Raw genomic sequence first — 27,239 nt, 5'->3', positions numbered from 1 at the left:
CTGCTGCCATCGGAAAAAATAGGGGCAGAGATTGCTGTTCCTCAAGGTTGCTTTGAGCTTCGTTGGGACAGTGTAAGAGACCGAGTCAGAGAGGACAGAGTGGGAATGGAGTGGAGAATTAAAGTGACAGGCGAATGGAAACTTGGGATAATGCTTGTGGGCCGGATGGAAGTGTTCCACAAAGCGGTCACCCAATCTGCATTTGGTCTCCTCAATGTATAGGAGACTGCATCGTGAGCAGCGAATACAGCATACTGAATTGCAAGAAGTACAAGTAAATTGCTGTTTCACCTGGAAGGAATGTTTGGGGCCCTGGACGGTGGGAAGGGAAGAGGTAAAAGGGCAGATGTTGCATCTAATTTCTAAGTTAGGTTTGGTGTGCATGTCTGTAAATGCACAAAATATAGGTAATGAGGTTGGTGAGCTGCAGGCGCAACTAGCCGCATGGCAATATGATGTAGTGCCGATACCTGACACCTGGCTCAAAAAAGGGAGGATTGAATGCTGAATATTCCTGGGTACAAGGTATTCAGAAAAGATCGGGAAGGAAAAAAAAAGAGGAGGGGTAGCAGTTTCGATTGAGGAAAATATTACAGTGGTAGAAAGAGAGAATGTCCTTGAGGAATCAAAGACAGAATCTATTTGGTTGGAGTTAAGCAGCAATAGAGGAGCGATTACACTACTTGGTGTATTTTATAGGCTGCCAAATACTGGGAAGGAGACAGAGGAGCAACTTTGCAAAGAAATTACTGAGAGGTGCGACAGCTATAGAGTAGAGATAAATGGAGATTTTAACTACCCCAATGTTGAATGGGGTAGTGATTGTGTTAAGGGCAGAGAAGGGGAGGAATTTCTGAAGTGTGTTCAGGAGAATTTTATTGATCAGTAAGTTTCCTGCCCAAAGAGGAAGGATGCATTGCTGGATCTAGTCCTGAGGAATGAAGTGGGTCAAGTGAAGAATGTCAGAGTTGGCGAGCCTCTTGGGAATAGTGATCATAAGGTTTAGATTAGTTATCATGCGAACGTAAAAGAATGAGTAAAAAGTAAGCAACAACTTGAAAAGAAAACCTAACAGCTCTTGAAAAATCTCACAACTCCAGAACAGCCCTGACACATGAAAGCAAATGGTTTACATGGGCTTTGTAACTTTAGCTGTTGGTATGCACAGAAACATTGACTGGTATTGGAGCAAAGTACAAAATCGATGATCCATTTCTCAAGGGGCTCTGGGAGAATGCTCTCGGAAACTGTAGGATGTTTGCAGTAAAATTGACGATACATTCTGGTTAACTTTAAGCACTTTCATACTTCACATGATAGATTTTTACTCAAAAAAGGAAATTGATGTGACATTTTGGATTTTCAACAGACCATCGTTTTACCCACAATTTACCCCGAAGTCAGTCCACACCCTCTGGTTCAGTTCGCAGACACACTGTATCCCATCCAACCGCCGAACCCTTTCACTGTGAAACTCTCTTCTCCCCTTCTAAAGCAGTTAAGCTGGTATTCTTTTTTTTAATATAAGCTGGTATTCTTGTTCAAATCTAGTTGTCCAAAGTGCCACTCTCAGCTCCTCATCACCTTCCCCAAAGCACAGTTAACAGCTTCTGACACTTTGTTACCATCCATTTCCCCCTTTCATGGCCAGGAGTAAATACATTTGCAAATAATGTTTCAGCGGACACCATGCTGGCGATTTGTCCACAGCCTTGGTGTCAGCCAGCTTTTCTCTTCCACCAGGTTCCCGAAATGTCGACTTGTCTGTTCTCTCCATCTGACCGATCTGACCTGCTGAGTGTTAGCAGCATTTTCTCTTTTTGTTCCAGATTTCCAGCAACTGCGGTATTTTTCTTTTAGCTCGTATGAAAGTGTTACAGAAAATTGTATATTTTAAAAGTGCAAAATATGGAAGCTTCACCAATTTGTCGAGTCAGAAGGTTGAAATGAGTGAACGAGAGGAGGATGAAGAAGTTGACTTTGTGTTATGAGTTGGGTTGAAAGCAGGAGTAAAGAGGGATGTTTTGCAGAAAGTGAAATGTTTTAAAAGTGTAAAATATGGAACACTTCACAAATTTGTGATTCGATGCTTCAGATCGTGTTTGTCTAATCTAATTCAATTTTTTGATGAAGTAACGGGGAGGATTAATGAAGGGAATGCAATGGATGTTGTCTACATGGATTTTCGGAAGGCGTTTGACAAAGTACTACATCGAAGGCTGATTAACAAAATTGAGGCTCATGGAATAGGTGGGTCAGTGGCAGCTTGGATAAGGAATTGGCTTAAGGACAGAAAACAGCGAGTTGTGATAAATGGCTGTTTTTCAGACTGGAGGATGGTAGACGGTGGTGTTCCCCAAGGGTCATTGCTGGGGCCACTGCTTTTTTTGATATATATACAAATGACCTGGATAATGGAGTACAGAGTAGAATTTCTAAACTTACCGATGACACCAAATTTGGGGTTGTGGCAAACAGTGAGGATGATACCAATCGACTGCAACAGGACATAGAAAGGCTAGCAGAATGGGCAGACAAGTGGCAGATGGAATTTAATACAGCAAAGTGTGAGGTGATGCATTTTGGCAGAAGGAACAGGGGGAGGCAATATACACTTAATGGCACAGTTATAAAGAGTGTGCAGGGACAGAGGGACCTGGGAGTTAATGTGCATAGGTCCTTGGCAGTGGCAGGATGTATTGAGTGAGTGGTTAACAAAGCATATGGGATCTTGGGCTTCATAAATAGAGGCACTGAGTACAAAAGTAGAGAAGTTGTGCTGAACCTTTATAAAGCGCTGGTTAGGCCACAGCTGCAGTATTGCATCCAGTTCTGGTCACCACACTTTAGGAAGGATGTGAAGGCCCTTGAGAAGGTGCAGAGGAGGTTTACCAGAATGGTTCCAGGGATGGGGGATCTTAGCTACAAGGACAGGTTGGAGAAGTTGGATTTGTTTTCATTAGAGCAAAGGAGGTTGAGGGGGGATTTGATAGAGGTGTACAAGATTATGATGGGTTTGGATAAGGTAGACAGAGAAAGGCTGTTCCCACTAGTTGATGGTACAAGGGCTAGGGGACACAGATTTAAGGTTTTGGGCAAGAGATACAGGGGGGATGTGAGGAAAAACTTTTTTACGCAGCGAGTGGTGAGGACCTGGAACTCTCTGCCGACAGAAGTGATGGAAGCGGAGACACTCAATGTTTTCAAGGGGAGACTGGATAGGCACCTGAGGGAAACAACTTTGCAGGGCTACGGGGATAGAGCGGGGGAATGGGACTGACTGGATTGCTCTACAGAGAGCCAGCACGGACTCGATGGGCCGAATGGCCTCCTTCTGTGCCGTTATGACTCTATGACTATGACTCTATGACTATGATATCGGTCCCAGCTCTTTTCCGGTGCAACCGTCAATCTTGAACAGGCCCTTCCTGCCACAGAACTGGTCCCAATGTCCCAGGAATGTGAAGCTCTCCCTCCTGCACCATGTCTCTAGCCACACTTTAACCTACCATAACTTTGTATTTGTATTCACACTAGCACATGGCATGGGGAATAATCCAGGGATTACCACCTTTGAGGTCCTGCTTTTTAACTTCCGCCCTAGCACTTCAAACCTCTTCCTCCCTTTGTCATTGGTTCTGACATGGACCACAGCCTCTGGCTCTTCCCCTCCCCCCCGCAGAAAGTCCTGCACCCTCTCAGTGATGTCCCTTACCCTGGCACCAGGGAGACAACATACCATACGGAGCATAAGTAACATGATCCTGACAACTTGTATTTATATAGCACCTTTAGCACAGTAAAACGTCCCAATACGCTTCAGAGGTAAGTACTCAAAGAAAATTTGACGTAAGGATATATTAGCATTGGTGACCAAAAGTTTAAAGAGATGCATTTTAAGGAGGGCTTCAATGGAAGAGAGCGAGGTGGAGGTTTAGGAACAGTGTTCCACAGCTTGGGGCCCAGCCAGCTGAAGGCACGGCGCCAATGGAGGAGCGAAGGGAGGGGAGAAGGGCCCGGGGCCGGGTGATGTGTGTGGAAAGGCGGGCACGACCCCTGAATGCTGCCGGTCCTCAGCCACACTCTCCACACGGGGACTGTAAACAGCACCGGATAAACCCCGCCCACCGGGAAACCCAGCACAGCAACAGGCCCCGCCCCGCCCCCTGAGCATCACAGGCCCCGCCCCTGAACATCCCAGGCCCCGCCCCCTGAGCATCCCAGGCCCCGCCCCCAGAGCCCCACGGTTTCAGACTCGCCCACCGGCTTCATTTACATTTGGACCCTGCCGCCCATAATGCTCTGCGCAGAAAACTATATTACCTTCAATTGTGATGTTATTAGAACATAAGTAATTAAAGGAGACGTTCTTAATTTCAGATCAGCTACATCTTGTGTTGTGGGAAAATTCTAATTCAAAATATAACAAAAAATAAAGAACCATCAGCTAAAGGTGTTTAATATGTCCATGCTTTATATAGCAGTCCGCTTCATTTTACATTCGTGCTCGCTTCGGCAGCACATATACTAAAATTGGAACGATACAGAGAAGATTAGCATGGCCCCTGCGCAAGGATGACACGCAAATTCGTGAAGCGTTCCATATTTTACACTTTTAAAACATTTCACCTTCTGCAAAACTTCCATATTTACTCCTGCTTTAGACACAAAATCAACTTCTTCATTCACCTGCTCCTCTAGTTCACTCATTTCAACTTTCTTTTCACTCCACAAATTGGTGAAGCTTCCATATTTTGCACTTTAAAACATACAATTTTCTGTAAAACTTTCATCTTTACAAAACAGAAAAATACCGCAGCTGCTGCCATCGGAAAAAATAGGGGCAGAGATTGCTGTTCCTCAAGGTTGCTTTGAGCTTCGTTGGGACAGTGTAAGAGACCGAGTCAGAGAGGACAGAGTGGGAATGGAGTGGAGAATTAAAGTGACAGGCGAATGGAAACTTGGGATAATGCTTGTGGGCCGGATGGAAGTGTTCCACAAAGCGGTCACCCAATCTGCATTTGGTCTCCTCAATGTATAGGAGACTGCATCGTGAGCAGCGAATACAGCATACTGAATTGCAAGAAGTACAAGTAAATTGCTGTTTCACCTGGAAGGAATGTTTGGGGCCCTGGACGGTGGGAAGGGAAGAGGTAAAAGGGCAGATGTTGCATCTAATTTCTAAGTTAGGTTTGGTGTGCATGTCTGTAAATGCACAAAATATAGGTAATGAGGTTGGTGAGCTGCAGGCGCAACTAGCCGCATGGCAATATGATGTAGTGCCGATACCTGACACCTGGCTCAAAAAAGGGAGGATTGAATGCTGAATATTCCTGGGTACAAGGTATTCAGAAAAGATCGGGAAGGAAAAAAAAAGAGGAGGGGTAGCAGTTTCGATTGAGGAAAATATTACAGTGGTAGAAAGAGAGAATGTCCTTGAGGAATCAAAGACAGAATCTATTTGGTTGGAGTTAAGCAGCAATAGAGGAGCGATTACACTACTTGGTGTATTTTATAGGCTGCCAAATACTGGGAAGGAGACAGAGGAGCAACTTTGCAAAGAAATTACTGAGAGGTGCGACAGCTATAGAGTAGAGATAAATGGAGATTTTAACTACCCCAATGTTGAATGGGGTAGTGATTGTGTTAAGGGCAGAGAAGGGGAGGAATTTCTGAAGTGTGTTCAGGAGAATTTTATTGATCAGTAAGTTTCCTGCCCAAAGAGGAAGGATGCATTGCTGGATCTAGTCCTGAGGAATGAAGTGGGTCAAGTGAAGAATGTCAGAGTTGGCGAGCCTCTTGGGAATAGTGATCATAAGGTTTAGATTAGTTATCATGCGAACGTAAAAGAATGAGTAAAAAGTAAGCAACAACTTGAAAAGAAAACCTAACAGCTCTTGAAAAATCTCACAACTCCAGAACAGCCCTGACACATGAAAGCAAATGGTTTACATGGGCTTTGTAACTTTAGCTGTTGGTATGCACAGAAACATTGACTGGTATTGGAGCAAAGTACAAAATCGATGATCCATTTCTCAAGGGGCTCTGGGAGAATGCTCTCGGAAACTGTAGGATGTTTGCAGTAAAATTGACGATACATTCTGGTTAACTTTAAGCACTTTCATACTTCACATGATAGATTTTTACTCAAAAAAGGAAATTGATGTGACATTTTGGATTTTCAACAGACCATCGTTTTACCCACAATTTACCCCGAAGTCAGTCCACACCCTCTGGTTCAGTTCGCAGACACACTGTATCCCATCCAACCGCCGAACCCTTTCACTGTGAAACTCTCTTCTCCCCTTCTAAAGCAGTTAAGCTGGTATTCTTTTTTTTAATATAAGCTGGTATTCTTGTTCAAATCTAGTTGTCCAAAGTGCCACTCTCAGCTCCTCATCACCTTCCCCAAAGCACAGTTAACAGCTTCTGACACTTTGTTACCATCCATTTCCCCCTTTCATGGCCAGGAGTAAATACATTTGCAAATAATGTTTCAGCGGACACCATGCTGGCGATTTGTCCACAGCCTTGGTGTCAGCCAGCTTTTCTCTTCCACCAGGTTCCCGAAATGTCGACTTGTCTGTTCTCTCCATCTGACCGATCTGACCTGCTGAGTGTTAGCAGCATTTTCTCTTTTTGTTCCAGATTTCCAGCAACTGCGGTATTTTTCTTTTAGCTCGTATGAAAGTGTTACAGAAAATTGTATATTTTAAAAGTGCAAAATATGGAAGCTTCACCAATTTGTCGAGTCAGAAGGTTGAAATGAGTGAACGAGAGGAGGATGAAGAAGTTGACTTTGTGTTATGAGTTGGGTTGAAAGCAGGAGTAAAGAGGGATGTTTTGCAGAAAGTGAAATGTTTTAAAAGTGTAAAATATGGAACACTTCACAAATTTGTGATTCGATGCTTCAGATCGTGTTTGTCTAATCTAATTCAATTTTTTGATGAAGTAACGGGGAGGATTAATGAAGGGAATGCAATGGATGTTGTCTACATGGATTTTCGGAAGGCGTTTGACAAAGTACTACATCGAAGGCTGATTAACAAAATTGAGGCTCATGGAATAGGTGGGTCAGTGGCAGCTTGGATAAGGAATTGGCTTAAGGACAGAAAACAGCGAGTTGTGATAAATGGCTGTTTTTCAGACTGGAGGATGGTAGACGGTGGTGTTCCCCAAGGGTCATTGCTGGGGCCACTGCTTTTTTTGATATATATACAAATGACCTGGATAATGGAGTACAGAGTAGAATTTCTAAACTTACCGATGACACCAAATTTGGGGTTGTGGCAAACAGTGAGGATGATACCAATCGACTGCAACAGGACATAGAAAGGCTAGCAGAATGGGCAGACAAGTGGCAGATGGAATTTAATACAGCAAAGTGTGAGGTGATGCATTTTGGCAGAAGGAACAGGGGGAGGCAATATACACTTAATGGCACAGTTATAAAGAGTGTGCAGGGACAGAGGGACCTGGGAGTTAATGTGCATAGGTCCTTGGCAGTGGCAGGATGTATTGAGTGAGTGGTTAACAAAGCATATGGGATCTTGGGCTTCATAAATAGAGGCACTGAGTACAAAAGTAGAGAAGTTGTGCTGAACCTTTATAAAGCGCTGGTTAGGCCACAGCTGCAGTATTGCATCCAGTTCTGGTCACCACACTTTAGGAAGGATGTGAAGGCCCTTGAGAAGGTGCAGAGGAGGTTTACCAGAATGGTTCCAGGGATGGGGGATCTTAGCTACAAGGACAGGTTGGAGAAGTTGGATTTGTTTTCATTAGAGCAAAGGAGGTTGAGGGGGGATTTGATAGAGGTGTACAAGATTATGATGGGTTTGGATAAGGTAGACAGAGAAAGGCTGTTCCCACTAGTTGATGGTACAAGGGCTAGGGGACACAGATTTAAGGTTTTGGGCAAGAGATACAGGGGGGATGTGAGGAAAAACTTTTTTACGCAGCGAGTGGTGAGGACCTGGAACTCTCTGCCGACAGAAGTGATGGAAGCGGAGACACTCAATGTTTTCAAGGGGAGACTGGATAGGCACCTGAGGGAAACAACTTTGCAGGGCTACGGGGATAGAGCGGGGGAATGGGACTGACTGGATTGCTCTACAGAGAGCCAGCACGGACTCGATGGGCCGAATGGCCTCCTTCTGTGCCGTTATGACTCTATGACTATGACTATGATATCGGTCCCAGCTCTTTTCCGGTGCAACCGTCAATCTTGAACAGGCCCTTCCTGCCACAGAACTGGTCCCAATGTCCCAGGAATGTGAAGCTCTCCCTCCTGCACCATGTCTCTAGCCACACTTTAACCTACCATAACTTTGTATTTGTATTCACACTAGCACATGGCATGGGGAATAATCCAGGGATTACCACCTTTGAGGTCCTGCTTTTTAACTTCCGCCCTAGCACTTCAAACCTCTTCCTCCCTTTGTCATTGGTTCTGACATGGACCACAGCCTCTGGCTCTTCCCCTCCCCCCCGCAGAAAGTCCTGCACCCTCTCAGTGATGTCCCTTACCCTGGCACCAGGGAGACAACATACCATACGGAGCATAAGTAACATGATCCTGACAACTTGTATTTATATAGCACCTTTAGCACAGTAAAACGTCCCAATACGCTTCAGAGGTAAGTACTCAAAGAAAATTTGACGTAAGGATATATTAGCATTGGTGACCAAAAGTTTAAAGAGATGCATTTTAAGGAGGGCTTCAATGGAAGAGAGCGAGGTGGAGGTTTAGGAACAGTGTTCCACAGCTTGGGGCCCAGCCAGCTGAAGGCACGGCGCCAATGGAGGAGCGAAGGGAGGGGAGAAGGGCCCGGGGCCGGGTGATGTGTGTGGAAAGGCGGGCACGACCCCTGAATGCTGCCGGTCCTCAGCCACACTCTCCACACGGGGACTGTAAACAGCACCGGATAAACCCCGCCCACCGGGAAACCCAGCACAGCAACAGGCCCCGCCCCGCCCCCTGAGCATCACAGGCCCCGCCCCTGAACATCCCAGGCCCCGCCCCCTGAGCATCCCAGGCCCCGCCCCCAGAGCCCCACGGTTTCAGACTCGCCCACCGGCTTCATTTACATTTGGACCCTGCCGCCCATAATGCTCTGCGCAGAAAACTATATTACCTTCAATTGTGATGTTATTAGAACATAAGTAATTAAAGGAGACGTTCTTAATTTCAGATCAGCTACATCTTGTGTTGTGGGAAAATTCTAATTCAAAATATAACAAAAAATAAAGAACCATCAGCTAAAGGTGTTTAATATGTCCATGCTTTATATAGCAGTCCGCTTCATTTTACATTCGTGCTCGCTTCGGCAGCACATATACTAAAATTGGAACGATACAGAGAAGATTAGCATGGCCCCTGCGCAAGGATGACACGCAAATTCGTGAAGCGTTCCATATTTTACACTTTTAAAACATTTCACCTTCTGCAAAACTTCCATATTTACTCCTGCTTTAGACACAAAATCAACTTCTTCATTCACCTGCTCCTCTAGTTCACTCATTTCAACTTTCTTTTCACTCCACAAATTGGTGAAGCTTCCATATTTTGCACTTTAAAACATACAATTTTCTGTAAAACTTTCATCTTTACAAAACAGAAAAATACCGCAGCTGCTGCCATCGGAAAAAATAGGGGCAGAGATTGCTGTTCCTCAAGGTTGCTTTGAGCTTCGTTGGGACAGTGTAAGAGACCGAGTCAGAGAGGACAGAGTGGGAATGGAGTGGAGAATTAAAGTGACAGGCGAATGGAAACTTGGGATAATGCTTGTGGGCCGGATGGAAGTGTTCCACAAAGCGGTCACCCAATCTGCATTTGGTCTCCTCAATGTATAGGAGACTGCATCGTGAGCAGCGAATACAGCATACTGAATTGCAAGAAGTACAAGTAAATTGCTGTTTCACCTGGAAGGAATGTTTGGGGCCCTGGACGGTGGGAAGGGAAGAGGTAAAAGGGCAGATGTTGCATCTAATTTCTAAGTTAGGTTTGGTGTGCATGTCTGTAAATGCACAAAATATAGGTAATGAGGTTGGTGAGCTGCAGGCGCAACTAGCCGCATGGCAATATGATGTAGTGCCGATACCTGACACCTGGCTCAAAAAAGGGAGGATTGAATGCTGAATATTCCTGGGTACAAGGTATTCAGAAAAGATCGGGAAGGAAAAAAAAAGAGGAGGGGTAGCAGTTTCGATTGAGGAAAATATTACAGTGGTAGAAAGAGAGAATGTCCTTGAGGAATCAAAGACAGAATCTATTTGGTTGGAGTTAAGCAGCAATAGAGGAGCGATTACACTACTTGGTGTATTTTATAGGCTGCCAAATACTGGGAAGGAGACAGAGGAGCAACTTTGCAAAGAAATTACTGAGAGGTGCGACAGCTATAGAGTAGAGATAAATGGAGATTTTAACTACCCCAATGTTGAATGGGGTAGTGATTGTGTTAAGGGCAGAGAAGGGGAGGAATTTCTGAAGTGTGTTCAGGAGAATTTTATTGATCAGTAAGTTTCCTGCCCAAAGAGGAAGGATGCATTGCTGGATCTAGTCCTGAGGAATGAAGTGGGTCAAGTGAAGAATGTCAGAGTTGGCGAGCCTCTTGGGAATAGTGATCATAAGGTTTAGATTAGTTATCATGCGAACGTAAAAGAATGAGTAAAAAGTAAGCAACAACTTGAAAAGAAAACCTAACAGCTCTTGAAAAATCTCACAACTCCAGAACAGCCCTGACACATGAAAGCAAATGGTTTACATGGGCTTTGTAACTTTAGCTGTTGGTATGCACAGAAACATTGACTGGTATTGGAGCAAAGTACAAAATCGATGATCCATTTCTCAAGGGGCTCTGGGAGAATGCTCTCGGAAACTGTAGGATGTTTGCAGTAAAATTGACGATACATTCTGGTTAACTTTAAGCACTTTCATACTTCACATGATAGATTTTTACTCAAAAAAGGAAATTGATGTGACATTTTGGATTTTCAACAGACCATCGTTTTACCCACAATTTACCCCGAAGTCAGTCCACACCCTCTGGTTCAGTTCGCAGACACACTGTATCCCATCCAACCGCCGAACCCTTTCACTGTGAAACTCTCTTCTCCCCTTCTAAAGCAGTTAAGCTGGTATTCTTTTTTTTAATATAAGCTGGTATTCTTGTTCGAATCTAGTTGTCCAAAGTGCCACTCTCAGCTCCTCATCACCTTCCCCAAAGCACAGTTAACAGCTTCTGACACTTTGTTACCATCCATTTCCCCCTTTCATGGCCAGGAGTAAATACATTTGCAAATAATGTTTCAGCGGACACCATGCTGGCGATTTGTCCACAGCCTTGGTGTCAGCCAGCTTTTCTCTTCCACCAGGTTCCCGAAATGTCGACTTGTCTGTTCTCTCCATCTGACCGATCTGACCTGCTGAGTGTTAGCAGCATTTTCTCTTTTTGTTCCAGATTTCCAGCAACTGCGGTATTTTTCTTTTAGCTCGTATGAAAGTGTTACAGAAAATTGTATATTTTAAAAGTGCAAAATATGGAAGCTTCACCAATTTGTCGAGTCAGAAGGTTGAAATGAGTGAACGAGAGGAGGATGAAGAAGTTGACTTTGTGTTATGAGTTGGGTTGAAAGCAGGAGTAAAGAGGGATGTTTTGCAGAAAGTGAAATGTTTTAAAAGTGTAAAATATGGAACACTTCACAAATTTGTGATTCGATGCTTCAGATCGTGTTTGTCTAATCTAATTCAATTTTTTGATGAAGTAACGGGGAGGATTAATGAAGGGAATGCAATGGATGTTGTCTACATGGATTTTCGGAAGGCGTTTGACAAAGTACTACATCGAAGGCTGATTAACAAAATTGAGGCTCATGGAATAGGTGGGTCAGTGGCAGCTTGGATAAGGAATTGGCTTAAGGACAGAAAACAGCGAGTTGTGATAAATGGCTGTTTTTCAGACTGGAGGATGGTAGACGGTGGTGTTCCCCAAGGGTCATTGCTGGGGCCACTGCTTTTTTTGATATATATACAAATGACCTGGATAATGGAGTACAGAGTAGAATTTCTAAACTTACCGATGACACCAAATTTGGGGTTGTGGCAAACAGTGAGGATGATACCAATCGACTGCAACAGGACATAGAAAGGCTAGCAGAATGGGCAGACAAGTGGCAGATGGAATTTAATACAGCAAAGTGTGAGGTGATGCATTTTGGCAGAAGGAACAGGGGGAGGCAATATACACTTAATGGCACAGTTATAAAGAGTGTGCAGGGACAGAGGGACCTGGGAGTTAATGTGCATAGGTCCTTGGCAGTGGCAGGATGTATTGAGTGAGTGGTTAACAAAGCATATGGGATCTTGGGCTTCATAAATAGAGGCACTGAGTACAAAAGTAGAGAAGTTGTGCTGAACCTTTATAAAGCGCTGGTTAGGCCACAGCTGCAGTATTGCATCCAGTTCTGGTCACCACACTTTAGGAAGGATGTGAAGGCCCTTGAGAAGGTGCAGAGGAGGTTTACCAGAATGGTTCCAGGGATGGGGGATCTTAGCTACAAGGACAGGTTGGAGAAGTTGGATTTGTTTTCATTAGAGCAAAGGAGGTTGAGGGGGGATTTGATAGAGGTGTACAAGATTATGATGGGTTTGGATAAGGTAGACAGAGAAAGGCTGTTCCCACTAGTTGATGGTACAAGGGCTAGGGGACACAGATTTAAGGTTTTGGGCAAGAGATACAGGGGGGATGTGAGGAAAAACTTTTTTACGCAGCGAGTGGTGAGGACCTGGAACTCTCTGCCGACAGAAGTGATGGAAGCGGAGACACTCAATGTTTTCAAGGGGAGACTGGATAGGCACCTGAGGGAAACAACTTTGCAGGGCTACGGGGATAGAGCGGGGGAATGGGACTGACTGGATTGCTCTACAGAGAGCCAGCACGGACTCGATGGGCCGAATGGCCTCCTTCTGTGCCGTTATGACTCTATGACTATGACTCTATGACTATGATATCGGTCCCAGCTCTTTTCCGGTGCAACCGTCAATCTTGAACAGGCCCTTCCTGCCACAGAACTGGTCCCAATGTCCCAGGAATGTGAAGCTCTCCCTCCTGCACCATGTCTCTAGCCACACTTTAACCTACCATAACTTTGTATTTGTATTCACACTAGCACATGGCATGGGGAATAATCCAGGGATTACCACCTTTGAGGTCCTGCTTTTTAACTTCCGCCCTAGCACTTCAAACCTCTTCCTCCCTTTGTCATTGGTTCTGACATGGACCACAGCCTCTGGCTCTTCCCCTCCCCCCCGCAGAAAGTCCTGCACCCTCTCAGTGATGTCCCTTACCCTGGCACCAGGGAGACAACATACCATACGGAGCATAAGTAACATGATCCTGACAACTTGTATTTATATAGCACCTTTAGCACAGTAAAACGTCCCAATACGCTTCAGAGGTAAGTACTCAAAGAAAATTTGACGTAAGGATATATTAGCATTGGTGACCAAAAGTTTAAAGAGATGCATTTTAAGGAGGGCTTCAATGGAAGAGAGCGAGGTGGAGGTTTAGGAACAGTGTTCCACAGCTTGGGGCCCAGCCAGCTGAAGGCACGGCGCCAATGGAGGAGCGAAGGGAGGGGAGAAGGGCCCGGGGCCGGGTGATGTGTGTGGAAAGGCGGGCACGACCCCTGAATGCTGCCGGTCCTCAGCCACACTCTCCACACGGGGACTGTAAACAGCACCGGATAAACCCCGCCCACCGGGAAACCCAGCACAGCAACAGGCCCCGCCCCGCCCCCTGAGCATCACAGGCCCCGCCCCTGAACATCCCAGGCCCCGCCCCCTGAGCATCCCAGGCCCCGCCCCCAGAGCCCCACGGTTTCAGACTCGCCCACCGGCTTCATTTACATTTGGACCCTGCCGCCCATAATGCTCTGCGCAGAAAACTATATTACCTTCAATTGTGATGTTATTAGAACATAAGTAATTAAAGGAGACGTTCTTAATTTCAGATCAGCTACATCTTGTGTTGTGGGAAAATTCTAATTCAAAATATAACAAAAAATAAAGAACCATCAGCTAAAGGTGTTTAATATGTCCATGCTTTATATAGCAGTCCGCTTCATTTTACATTCGTGCTCGCTTCGGCAGCACATATACTAAAATTGGAACAATACAGAGAAGATTAGCATGGCCCCTGCGCAAGGATGACACGCAAATTCGTGAAGCGTTCCATATTTTACACTTTTAAAACATTTCACCTTCTGCAAAACTTCCATATTTACTCCTGCTTTAGACACAAAATCAACTTCTTCATTCACCTGCTCCTCTAGTTCACTCATTTCAACTTTCTTTTCACTCCACAAATTGGTGAAGCTTCCATATTTTGCACTTTAAAACATACAATTTTCTGTAAAACTTTCATCTTTACAAAACAGAAAAATACCGCAGCTGCTGCCATCGGAAAAAATAGGGGCAGAGATTGCTGTTCCTCAAGGTTGCTTTGAGCTTCGTTGGGACAGTGTAAGAGACCGAGTCAGAGAGGACAGAGTGGGAATGGAGTGGAGAATTAAAGTGACAGGCGAATGGAAACTTGGGATAATGCTTGTGGGCCGGATGGAAGTGTTCCACAAAGCGGTCACCCAATCTGCATTTGGTCTCCTCAATGTATAGGAGACTGCATCGTGAGCAGCGAATACAGCATACTGAATTGCAAGAAGTACAAGTAAATTGCTGTTTCACCTGGAAGGAATGTTTGGGGCCCTGGACGGTGGGAAGGGAAGAGGTAAAAGGGCAGATGTTGCATCTAATTTCTAAGTTAGGTTTGGTGTGCATGTCTGTAAATGCACAAAATATAGGTAATGAGGTTGGTGAGCTGCAGGCGCAACTAGCCGCATGGCAATATGATGTAGTGCCGATACCTGACACCTGGCTCAAAAAAGGGAGGATTGAATGCTGAATATTCCTGGGTACAAGGTATTCAGAAAAGATCGGGAAGGAAAAAAAAAGAGGAGGGGTAGCAGTTTCGATTGAGGAAAATATTACAGTGGTAGAAAGAGAGAATGTCCTTGAGGAATCAAAGACAGAATCTATTTGGTTGGAGTTAAGCAGCAATAGAGGAGCGATTACACTACTTGGTGTATTTTATAGGCTGCCAAATACTGGGAAGGAGACAGAGGAGCAACTTTGCAAAGAAATTACTGAGAGGTGCGACAGCTATAGAGTAGAGATAAATGGAGATTTTAACTACCCCAATGTTGAATGGGGTAGTGATTGTGTTAAGGGCAGAGAAGGGGAGGAATTTCTGAAGTGTGTTCAGGAGAATTTTATTGATCAGTAAGTTTCCTGCCCAAAGAGGAAGGATGCATTGCTGGATCTAGTCCTGAGGAATGAAGTGGGTCAAGTGAAGAATGTCAGAGTTGGCGAGCCTCTTGGGAATAGTGATCATAAGGTTTAGATTAGTTATCATGCGAACGTAAAAGAATGAGTAAAAAGTAAGCAACAACTTGAAAAGAAAACCTAACAGCTCTTGAAAAATCTCACAACTCCAGAACAGCCCTGACACATGAAAGCAAATGGTTTACATGGGCTTTGTAACTTTAGCTGTTGGTATGCACAGAAACATTGACTGGTATTGGAGCAAAGTACAAAATCGATGATCCATTTCTCAAGGGGCTCTGGGAGAATGCTCTCGGAAACTGTAGGATGTTTGCAGTAAAATTGACGATACATTCTGGTTAACTTTAAGCACTTTCATACTTCACATGATAGATTTTTACTCAAAAAAGGAAATTGATGTGACATTTTGGATTTTCAACAGACCATCGTTTTACCCACAATTTACCCCGAAGTCAGTCCACACCCTCTGGTTCAGTTCGCAGACACACTGTATCCCATCCAACCGCCGAACCCTTTCACTGTGAAACTCTCTTCTCCCCTTCTAAAGCAGTTAAGCTGGTATTCTTTTTTTTAATATAAGCTGGTATTCTTGTTCGAATCTAGTTGTCCAAAGTGCCACTCTCAGCTCCTCATCACCTTCCCCAAAGCACAGTTAACAGCTTCTGACACTTTGTTACCATCCATTTCCCCCTTTCATGGCCAGGAGTAAATACATTTGCAAATAATGTTTCAGCGGACACCATGCTGGCGATTTGTCCACAGCCTTGGTGTCAGCCAGCTTTTCTCTTCCACCAGGTTCCCGAAATGTCGACTTGTCTGTTCTCTCCATCTGACCGATCTGACCTGCTGAGTGTTAGCAGCATTTTCTCTTTTTGTTCCAGATTTCCAGCAACTGCGGTATTTTTCTTTTAGCTCGTATGAAAGTGTTACAGAAAATTGTATATTTTAAAAGTGCAAAATATGGAAGCTTCACCAATTTGTCGAGTCAGAAGGTTGAAATGAGTGAACGAGAGGAGGATGAAGAAGTTGACTTTGTGTTATGAGTTGGGTTGAAAGCAGGAGTAAAGAGGGATGTTTTGCAGAAAGTGAAATGTTTTAAAAGTGTAAAATATGGAACACTTCACAAATTTGTGATTCGATGCTTCAGATCGTGTTTGTCTAATCTAATTCAATTTTTTGATGAAGTAACGGGGAGGATTAATGAAGGGAATGCAATGGATGTTGTCTACATGGATTTTCGGAAGGCGTTTGACAAAGTACTACATCGAAGGCTGATTAACAAAATTGAGGCTCATGGAATAGGTGGGTCAGTGGCAGCTTGGATAAGGAATTGGCTTAAGGACAGAAAACAGCGAGTTGTGATAAATGGCTGTTTTTCAGACTGGAGGATGGTAGACGGTGGTGTTCCCCAAGGGTCATTGCTGGGGCCACTGCTTTTTTTGATATATATACAAATGACCTGGATAATGGAGTACAGAGTAGAATTTCTAAACTTACCGATGACACCAAATTTGGGGTTGTGGCAAACAGTGAGGATGATACCAATCGACTGCAACAGGACATAGAAAGGCTAGCAGAATGGGCAGACAAGTGGCAGATGGAATTTAATACAGCAAAGTGTGAGGTGATGCATTTTGGCAGAAGGAACAGGGGGAGGCAATATACACTTAATGGCACAGTTATAAAGAGTGTGCAGGGACAGAGGGACCTGGGAGTTAATGTGCATAGGTCCTTGGCAGTGGCAGGATGTATTGAGTGAGTGGTTAACAAAGCATATGGGATCTTGGGCTTCATAAATAGAGGCACTGAGTACAAAAGTAGAGAAGTTGTGCTGAACCTTTATAAAGCGCTGGTTAGGCCACAGCTGCAGTATTGCATCCAGTTCTGGTCACCACACTTTAGGAAGGATGTGAAGGCCCTTGAGAAGGTGCAGAGGAGGTTTACCAGAATGGTTCCAGGGATGGGGGATCTTAGCTACAAGGACAGGTTGGAGAAGTTGGATTTGTTTTCATTAGAGCAAAGGAGGTTGAGGGGGGATTTGATAGAGGTGTACAAGATTATGATGGGTTTGGATAAGGTAGACAGAGAAAGGCTGTTCCCACTAGTTGATGGTACAAGGGCTAGGGGACACAGATTTAAGGTTTTGGGCAAGAGATACAGGGGGGATGTGAGGAAAAACTTTTTTACGCAGCGAGTGGTGAGGACCTGGAACTCTCTGCCGACAGAAGTGATGGAAGCGGAGACACTCAATGTTTTCAAGGGGAGACTGGATAGGCACCTGAGGGAAACAACTTTGCAGGGCTACGGGGATAGAGCGGGGGAATGGGACTGACTGGATTGCTCTACAGAGAGCCAGCACGGACTCGATGGGCCGAATGGCCTCCTTCTGTGCCGTTATGACTCTATGACTATGACTCTATGACTATGATATCGGTCCCAGCTCTTTTCCGGTGCAACCGTCAATCTTGAACAGGCCCTTCCTGCCACAGAACTGGTCCCAATGTCCCAGGAATGTGAAGCTCTCCCTCCTGCACCATGTCTCTAGCCACACTTTAACCTACCATAACTTTGTATTTGTATTCACACTAGCACATGGCATGGGGAATAATCCAGGGATTACCACCTTTGAGGTCCTGCTTTTTAACTTCCGCCCTAGCACTTCAAACCTCTTCCTCCCTTTGTCATTGGTTCTGACATGGACCACAGCCTCTGGCTCTTCCCCTCCCCCCCGCAGAAAGTCCTGCACCCTCTCAGTGATGTCCCTTACCCTGGCACCAGGGAGACAACATACCATACGGAGCATAAGTAACATGATCCTGACAACTTGTATTTATATAGCACCTTTAGCACAGTAAAACGTCCCAATACGCTTCAGAGGTAAGTACTCAAAGAAAATTTGACGTAAGGATATATTAGCATTGGTGACCAAAAGTTTAAAGAGATGCATTTTAAGGAGGGCTTCAATGGAAGAGAGCGAGGTGGAGGTTTAGGAACAGTGTTCCACAGCTTGGGGCCCAGCCAGCTGAAGGCACGGCGCCAATGGAGGAGCGAAGGGAGGGGAGAAGGGCCCGGGGCCGGGTGATGTGTGTGGAAAGGCGGGCACGACCCCTGAATGCTGCCGGTCCTCAGCCACACTCTCCACACGGGGACTGTAAACAGCACCGGATAAACCCCGCCCACCGGGAAACCCAGCACAGCAACAGGCCCCGCCCCGCCCCCTGAGCATCACAGGCCCCGCCCCTGAACATCCCAGGCCCCGCCCCCTGAGCATCCCAGGCCCCGCCCCCAGAGCCCCACGGTTTCAGACTCGCCCACCGGCTTCATTTACATTTGGACCCTGCCGCCCATAATGCTCTGCGCAGAAAACTATATTACCTTCAATTGTGATGTTATTAGAACATAAGTAATTAAAGGAGACGTTCTTAATTTCAGATCAGCTACATCTTGTGTTGTGGGAAAATTCTAATTCAAAATATAACAAAAAATAAAGAACCATCAGCTAAAGGTGTTTAATATGTCCATGCTTTATATAGCAGTCCGCTTCATTTTACATTCGTGCTCGCTTCGGCAGCACATATACTAAAATTGGAACGATACAGAGAAGATTAGCATGGCCCCTGCGCAAGGATGACACGCAAATTCGTGAAGCGTTCCATATTTTACACTTTTAAAACATTTCACCTTCTGCAAAACTTCCATATTTACTCCTGCTTTAGACACAAAATCAACTTCTTCATTCACCTGCTCCTCTAGTTCACTCATTTCAACTTTCTTTTCACTCCACAAATTGGTGAAGCTTCCATATTTTGCACTTTAAAACATACAATTTTCTGTAAAACTTTCATCTTTACAAAACAGAAAAATACCGCAGCTGCTGCCATCGGAAAAAATAGGGGCAGAGATTGCTGTTCCTCAAGGTTGCTTTGAGCTTCGTTGGGACAGTGTAAGAGACCGAGTCAGAGAGGACAGAGTGGGAATGGAGTGGAGAATTAAAGTGACAGGCGAATGGAAACTTGGGATAATGCTTGTGGGCCGGATGGAAGTGTTCCACAAAGCGGTCACCCAATCTGCATTTGGTCTCCTCAATGTATAGGAGACTGCATCGTGAGCAGCGAATACAGCATACTGAATTGCAAGAAGTACAAGTAAATTGCTGTTTCACCTGGAAGGAATGTTTGGGGCCCTGGACGGTGGGAAGGGAAGAGGTAAAAGGGCAGATGTTGCATCTAATTTCTAAGTTAGGTTTGGTGTGCATGTCTGTAAATGCACAAAATATAGGTAATGAGGTTGGTGAGCTGCAGGCGCAACTAGCCGCATGGCAATATGATGTAGTGCCGATACCTGACACCTGGCTCAAAAAAGGGAGGATTGAATGCTGAATATTCCTGGGTACAAGGTATTCAGAAAAGATCGGGAAGGAAAAAAAAAGAGGAGGGGTAGCAGTTTCGATTGAGGAAAATATTACAGTGGTAGAAAGAGAGAATGTCCTTGAGGAATCAAAGACAGAATCTATTTGGTTGGAGTTAAGCAGCAATAGAGGAGCGATTACACTACTTGGTGTATTTTATAGGCTGCCAAATACTGGGAAGGAGACAGAGGAGCAACTTTGCAAAGAAATTACTGAGAGGTGCGACAGCTATAGAGTAGAGATAAATGGAGATTTTAACTACCCCAATGTTGAATGGGGTAGTGATTGTGTTAAGGGCAGAGAAGGGGAGGAATTTCTGAAGTGTGTTCAGGAGAATTTTATTGATCAGTAAGTTTCCTGCCCAAAGAGGAAGGATGCATTGCTGGATCTAGTCCTGAGGAATGAAGTGGGTCAAGTGAAGAATGTCAGAGTTGGCGAGCCTCTTGGGAATAGTGATCATAAGGTTTAGATTAGTTATCATGCGAACGTAAAAGAATGAGTAAAAAGTAAGCAACAACTTGAAAAGAAAACCTAACAGCTCTTGAAAAATCTCACAACTCCAGAACAGCCCTGACACATGAAAGCAAATGGTTTACATGGGCTTTGTAACTTTAGCTGTTGGTATGCACAGAAACATTGACTGGTATTGGAGCAAAGTACAAAATCGATGATCCATTTCTCAAGGGGCTCTGGGAGAATGCTCTCGGAAACTGTAGGATGTTTGCAGTAAAATTGACGATACATTCTGGTTAACTTTAAGCACTTTCATACTTCACATGATAGATTTTTACTCAAAAAAGGAAATTGATGTGACATTTTGGATTTTCAACAGACCATCGTTTTACCCACAATTTACCCCGAAGTCAGTCCACACCCTCTGGTTCAGTTCGCAGACACACTGTATCCCATCCAACCGCCGAACCCTTTCACTGTGAAACTCTCTTCTCCCCTTCTAAAGCAGTTAAGCTGGTATTCTTTTTTTTAATATAAGCTGGTATTCTTGTTCAAATCTAGTTGTCCAAAGTGCCACTCTCAGCTCCTCATCACCTTCCCCAAAGCACAGTTAACAGCTTCTGACACTTTGTTACCATCCATTTCCCCCTTTCATGGCCAGGAGTAAATACATTTGCAAATAATGTTTCAGCGGACACCATGCTGGCGATTTGTCCACAGCCTTGGTGTCAGCCAGCTTTTCTCTTCCACCAGGTTCCCGAAATGTCGACTTGTCTGTTCTCTCCATCTGACCGATCTGACCTGCTGAGTGTTAGCAGCATTTTCTCTTTTTGTTCCAGATTTCCAGCAACTGCGGTATTTTTCTTTTAGCTCGTATGAAAGTGTTACAGAAAATTGTATATTTTAAAAGTGCAAAATATGGAAGCTTCACCAATTTGTCGAGTCAGAAGGTTGAAATGAGTGAACGAGAGGAGGATGAAGAAGTTGACTTTGTGTTATGAGTTGGGTTGAAAGCAGGAGTAAAGAGGGATGTTTTGCAGAAAGTGAAATGTTTTAAAAGTGTAAAATATGGAACACTTCACAAATTTGTGATTCGATGCTTCAGATCGTGTTTGTCTAATCTAATTCAATTTTTTGATGAAGTAACGGGGAGGATTAATGAAGGGAATGCAATGGATGTTGTCTACATGGATTTTCGGAAGGCGTTTGACAAAGTACTACATCGAAGGCTGATTAACAAAATTGAGGCTCATGGAATAGGTGGGTCAGTGGCAGCTTGGATAAGGAATTGGCTTAAGGACAGAAAACAGCGAGTTGTGATAAATGGCTGTTTTTCAGACTGGAGGATGGTAGACGGTGGTGTTCCCCAAGGGTCATTGCTGGGGCCACTGCTTTTTTTGATATATATACAAATGACCTGGATAATGGAGTACAGAGTAGAATTTCTAAACTTACCGATGACACCAAATTTGGGGTTGTGGCAAACAGTGAGGATGATACCAATCGACTGCAACAGGACATAGAAAGGCTAGCAGAATGGGCAGACAAGTGGCAGATGGAATTTAATACAGCAAAGTGTGAGGTGATGCATTTTGGCAGAAGGAACAGGGGGAGGCAATATACACTTAATGGCACAGTTATAAAGAGTGTGCAGGGACAGAGGGACCTGGGAGTTAATGTGCATAGGTCCTTGGCAGTGGCAGGATGTATTGAGTGAGTGGTTAACAAAGCATATGGGATCTTGGGCTTCATAAATAGAGGCACTGAGTACAAAAGTAGAGAAGTTGTGCTGAACCTTTATAAAGCGCTGGTTAGGCCACAGCTGCAGTATTGCATCCAGTTCTGGTCACCACACTTTAGGAAGGATGTGAAGGCCCTTGAGAAGGTGCAGAGGAGGTTTACCAGAATGGTTCCAGGGATGGGGGATCTTAGCTACAAGGACAGGTTGGAGAAGTTGGATTTGTTTTCATTAGAGCAAAGGAGGTTGAGGGGGGATTTGATAGAGGTGTACAAGATTATGATGGGTTTGGATAAGGTAGACAGAGAAAGGCTGTTCCCACTAGTTGATGGTACAAGGGCTAGGGGACACAGATTTAAGGTTTTGGGCAAGAGATACAGGGGGGATGTGAGGAAAAACTTTTTTACGCAGCGAGTGGTGAGGACCTGGAACTCTCTGCCGACAGAAGTGATGGAAGCGGAGACACTCAATGTTTTCAAGGGGAGACTGGATAGGCACCTGAGGGAAACAACTTTGCAGGGCTACGGGGATAGAGCGGGGGAATGGGACTGACTGGATTGCTCTACAGAGAGCCAGCACGGACTCGATGGGCCGAATGGCCTCCTTCTGTGCCGTTATGACTCTATGACTATGACTCTATGACTATGATATCGGTCCCAGCTCTTTTCCGGTGCAACCGTCAATCTTGAACAGGCCCTTCCTGCCACAGAACTGGTCCCAATGTCCCAGGAATGTGAAGCTCTCCCTCCTGCACCATGTCTCTAGCCACACTTTAACCTACCATAACTTTGTATTTGTATTCACACTAGCACATGGCATGGGGAATAATCCAGGGATTACCACCTTTGAGGTCCTGCTTTTTAACTTCCGCCCTAGCACTTCAAACCTCTTCCTCCCTTTGTCATTGGTTCTGACATGGACCACAGCCTCTGGCTCTTCCCCTCCCCCCCGCAGAAAGTCCTGCACCCTCTCAGTGATGTCCCTTACCCTGGCACCAGGGAGACAACATACCATACGGAGCATAAGTAACATGATCCTGACAACTTGTATTTATATAGCACCTTTAGCACAGTAAAACGTCCCAATACGCTTCAGAGGTAAGTACTCAAAGAAAATTTGACGTAAGGATATATTAGCATTGGTGACCAAAAGTTTAAAGAGATGCATTTTAAGGAGGGCTTCAATGGAAGAGAGCGAGGTGGAGGTTTAGGAACAGTGTTCCACAGCTTGGGGCCCAGCCAGCTGAAGGCACGGCGCCAATGGAGGAGCGAAGGGAGGGGAGAAGGGCCCGGGGCCGGGTGATGTGTGTGGAAAGGCGGGCACGACCCCTGAATGCTGCCGGTCCTCAGCCACACTCTCCACACGGGGACTGTAAACAGCACCGGATAAACCCCGCCCACCGGGAAACCCAGCACAGCAACAGGCCCCGCCCCGCCCCCTGAGCATCACAGGCCCCGCCCCTGAACATCCCAGGCCCCGCCCCCTGAGCATCCCAGGCCCCGCCCCCAGAGCCCCACGGTTTCAGACTCGCCCACCGGCTTCATTTACATTTGGACCCTGCCGCCCATAATGCTCTGCGCAGAAAACTATATTACCTTCAATTGTGATGTTATTAGAACATAAGTAATTAAAGGAGACGTTCTTAATTTCAGATCAGCTACATCTTGTGTTGTGGGAAAATTCTAATTCAAAATATAACAAAAAATAAAGAACCATCAGCTAAAGGTGTTTAATATGTCCATGCTTTATATAGCAGTCCGCTTCATTTTACATTCGTGCTCGCTTCGGCAGCACATATACTAAAATTGGAACGATACAGAGAAGATTAGCATGGCCCCTGCGCAAGGATGACACGCAAATTCGTGAAGCGTTCCATATTTTACACTTTTAAAACATTTCACCTTCTGCAAAACTTCCATATTTACTCCTGCTTTAGACACAAAATCAACTTCTTCATTCACCTGCTCCTCTAGTTCACTCATTTCAACTTTCTTTTCACTCCACAAATTGGTGAAGCTTCCATATTTTGCACTTTAAAACATACAATTTTCTGTAAAACTTTCATCTTTACAAAACAGAAAAATACCGCAGCTGCTGCCATCGGAAAAAATAGGGGCAGAGATTGCTGTTCCTCAAGGTTGCTTTGAGCTTCGTTGGGACAGTGTAAGAGACCGAGTCAGAGAGGACAGAGTGGGAATGGAGTGGAGAATTAAAGTGACAGGCGAATGGAAACTTGGGATAATGCTTGTGGGCCGGATGGAAGTGTTCCACAAAGCGGTCACCCAATCTGCATTTGGTCTCCTCAATGTATAGGAGACTGCATCGTGAGCAGCGAATACAGCATACTGAATTGCAAGAAGTACAAGTAAATTGCTGTTTCGCCTGGAAGGAATGTTTGGGGCCCTGGACGGTGGGAAGGGAAGAGGTAAAAGGGCAGATGTTGCATCTAATTTCTAAGTTAGGTTTGGTGTGCATGTCTGTAAATGCACAAAATATAGGTAATGAGGTTGGTGAGCTGCAGGCGCAACTAGCCGCATGGCAATATGATGTAGTGCCGATACCTGACACCTGGCTCAAAAAAGGGAGGATTGAATGCTGAATATTCCTGGGTACAAGGTATTCAGAAAAGATCGGGAAGGAAAAAAAAAGAGGAGGGGTAGCAGTTTCGATTGAGGAAAATATTACAGTGGTAGAAAGAGAGAATGTCCTTGAGGAATCAAAGACAGAATCTATTTGGTTGGAGTTAAGCAGCAATAGAGGAGCGATTACACTACTTGGTGTATTTTATAGGCTGCCAAATACTGGGAAGGAGACAGAGGAGCAACTTTGCAAAGAAATTACTGAGAGGTGCGACAGCTATAGAGTAGAGATAAATGGAGATTTTAACTACCCCAATGTTGAATGGGGTAGTGATTGTGTTAAGGGCAGAGAAGGGGAGGAATTTCTGAAGTGTGTTCAGGAGAATTTTATTGATCAGTAAGTTTCCTGCCCAAAGAGGAAGGATGCATTGCTGGATCTAGTCCTGAGGAATGAAGTGGGTCAAGTGAAGAATGTCAGAGTTGGCGAGCCTCTTGGGAATAGTGATCATAAGGTTTAGATTAGTTATCATGCGAACGTAAAAGAATGAGTAAAAAGTAAGCAACAACTTGAAAAGAAAACCTAACAGCTCTTGAAAAATCTCACAACTCCAGAACAGCCCTGACACATGAAAGCAAATGGTTTACATGGGCTTTGTAACTTTAGCTGTTGGTATGCACAGAAACATTGACTGGTATTGGAGCAAAGTACAAAATCGATGATCCATTTCTCAAGGGGCTCTGGGAGAATGCTCTCGGAAACTGTAGGATGTTTGCAGTAAAATTGACGATACATTCTGGTTAACTTTAAGCACTTTCATACTTCACATGATAGATTTTTACTCAAAAAAGGAAATTGATGTGACATTTTGGATTTTCAACAGACCATCGTTTTACCCACAATTTACCCCGAAGTCAGTCCACACCCTCTGGTTCAGTTCGCAGACACACTGTATCCCATCCAACCGCCGAACCCTTTCACTGTGAAACTCTCTTCTCCCCTTCTAAAGCAGTTAAGCTGGTATTCTTTTTTTTAATATAAGCTGGTATTCTTGTTCGAATCTAGTTGTCCAAAGTGCCACTCTCAGCTCCTCATCACCTTCCCCAAAGCACAGTTAACAGCTTCTGACACTTTGTTACCATCCATTTCCCCCTTTCATGGCCAGGAGTAAATACATTTGCAAATAATGTTTCAGCGGACACCATGCTGGCGATTTGTCCACAGCCTTGGTGTCAGCCAGCTTTTCTCTTCCACCAGGTTCCCGAAATGTCGACTTGTCTGTTCTCTCCATCTGACCGATCTGACCTGCTGAGTGTTAGCAGCATTTTCTCTTTTTGTTCCAGATTTCCAGCAACTGCGGTATTTTTCTTTTAGCTCGTATGAAAGTGTTACAGAAAATTGTATATTTTAAAAGTGCAAAATATGGAAGCTTCACCAATTTGTCGAGTCAGAAGGTTGAAATGAGTGAACGAGAGGAGGATGAAGAAGTTGACTTTGTGTTATGAGTTGGGTTGAAAGCAGGAGTAAAGAGGGATGTTTTGCAGAAAGTGAAATGTTTTAAAAGTGTAAAATATGGAACACTTCACAAATTTGTGATTCGATGCTTCAGATCGTGTTTGTCTAATCTAATTCAATTTTTTGATGAAGTAACGGGGAGGATTAATGAAGGGAATGCAATGGATGTTGTCTACATGGATTTTCGGAAGGCGTTTGACAAAGTACTACATCGAAGGCTGATTAACAAAATTGAGGCTCATGGAATAGGTGGGTCAGTGGCAGCTTGGATAAGGAATTGGCTTAAGGACAGAAAACAGCGAGTTGTGATAAATGGCTGTTTTTCAGACTGGAGGATGGTAGACGGTGGTGTTCCCCAAGGGTCATTGCTGGGGCCACTGCTTTTTTTGATATATATACAAATGACCTGGATAATGGAGTACAGAGTAGAATTTCTAAACTTACCGATGACACCAAATTTGGGGTTGTGGCAAACAGTGAGGATGATACCAATCGACTGCAACAGGACATAGAAAGGCTAGCAGAATGGGCAGACAAGTGGCAGATGGAATTTAATACAGCAAAGTGTGAGGTGATGCATTTTGGCAGAAGGAACAGGGGGAGGCAATATACACTTAATGGCACAGTTATAAAGAGTGTGCAGGGACAGAGGGACCTGGGAGTTAATGTGCATAGGTCCTTGGCAGTGGCAGGATGTATTGAGTGAGTGGTTAACAAAGCATATGGGATCTTGGGCTTCATAAATAGAGGCACTGAGTACAAAAGTAGAGAAGTTGTGCTGAACCTTTATAAAGCGCTGGTTAGGCCACAGCTGCAGTATTGCATCCAGTTCTGGTCACCACACTTTAGGAAGGATGTGAAGGCCCTTGAGAAGGTGCAGAGGAGGTTTACCAGAATGGTTCCAGGGATGGGGGATCTTAGCTACAAGGACAGGTTGGAGAAGTTGGATTTGTTTTCATTAGAGCAAAGGAGGTTGAGGGGGGATTTGATAGAGGTGTACAAGATTATGATGGGTTTGGATAAGGTAGACAGAGAAAGGCTGTTCCCACTAGTTGATGGTACAAGGGCTAGGGGACACAGATTTAAGGTTTTGGGCAAGAGATACAGGGGGGATGTGAGGAAAAACTTTTTTACGCAGCGAGTGGTGAGGA

General features: G+C 44.7%; 5 non-coding genes across 5 annotated transcripts; all 5 read left to right on the top strand.

Moving 5' to 3' along the window:
- The first annotated feature begins 4,503 nt into the window (after positions 1–4,503).
- Positions 4,504–4,610, top strand: LOC147104468 (U6 spliceosomal RNA). Its single transcript, XR_015072461.1, has one exon. It is a non-coding gene; the product is annotated as a U6 spliceosomal RNA (small nuclear RNA).
- Positions 4,611–9,314: 4,704 nt separating this feature from the next.
- LOC147104467 (U6 spliceosomal RNA) lies at positions 9,315–9,421 on the top strand. Its single transcript, XR_015072450.1, has one exon. It is a non-coding gene; the product is annotated as a U6 spliceosomal RNA (small nuclear RNA).
- Positions 9,422–14,133: 4,712 nt separating this feature from the next.
- LOC147104466 (U6 spliceosomal RNA) lies at positions 14,134–14,240 on the top strand. Its single transcript, XR_015072565.1, has one exon. It is a non-coding gene; the product is annotated as a U6 spliceosomal RNA (small nuclear RNA).
- A 4,712-nt stretch (positions 14,241–18,952) lies between these two features.
- Positions 18,953–19,059, top strand: LOC147104465 (U6 spliceosomal RNA). The gene has a single exon (XR_015072439.1). It is a non-coding gene; the product is annotated as a U6 spliceosomal RNA (small nuclear RNA).
- A 4,712-nt stretch (positions 19,060–23,771) lies between these two features.
- LOC147104464 (U6 spliceosomal RNA) lies at positions 23,772–23,878 on the top strand. Its single transcript, XR_015072428.1, has one exon. It is a non-coding gene; the product is annotated as a U6 spliceosomal RNA (small nuclear RNA).
- The last annotated feature ends 3,361 nt before the right edge of the window (positions 23,879–27,239 follow it).

Source organism: Somniosus microcephalus, chromosome 19 (genome assembly GCF_052327205.1).
Source record: "Somniosus microcephalus isolate GS21.2 chromosome 19, FLI_Smic_1.0, whole genome shotgun sequence".
Taxonomy (NCBI): Eukaryota; Metazoa; Chordata; class Chondrichthyes; order Squaliformes; family Somniosidae; genus Somniosus; species Somniosus microcephalus.
The sequence above is the reverse complement of the archived record's forward strand: the minus strand, read 5'-3'. Positions and strand labels throughout refer to the sequence as shown.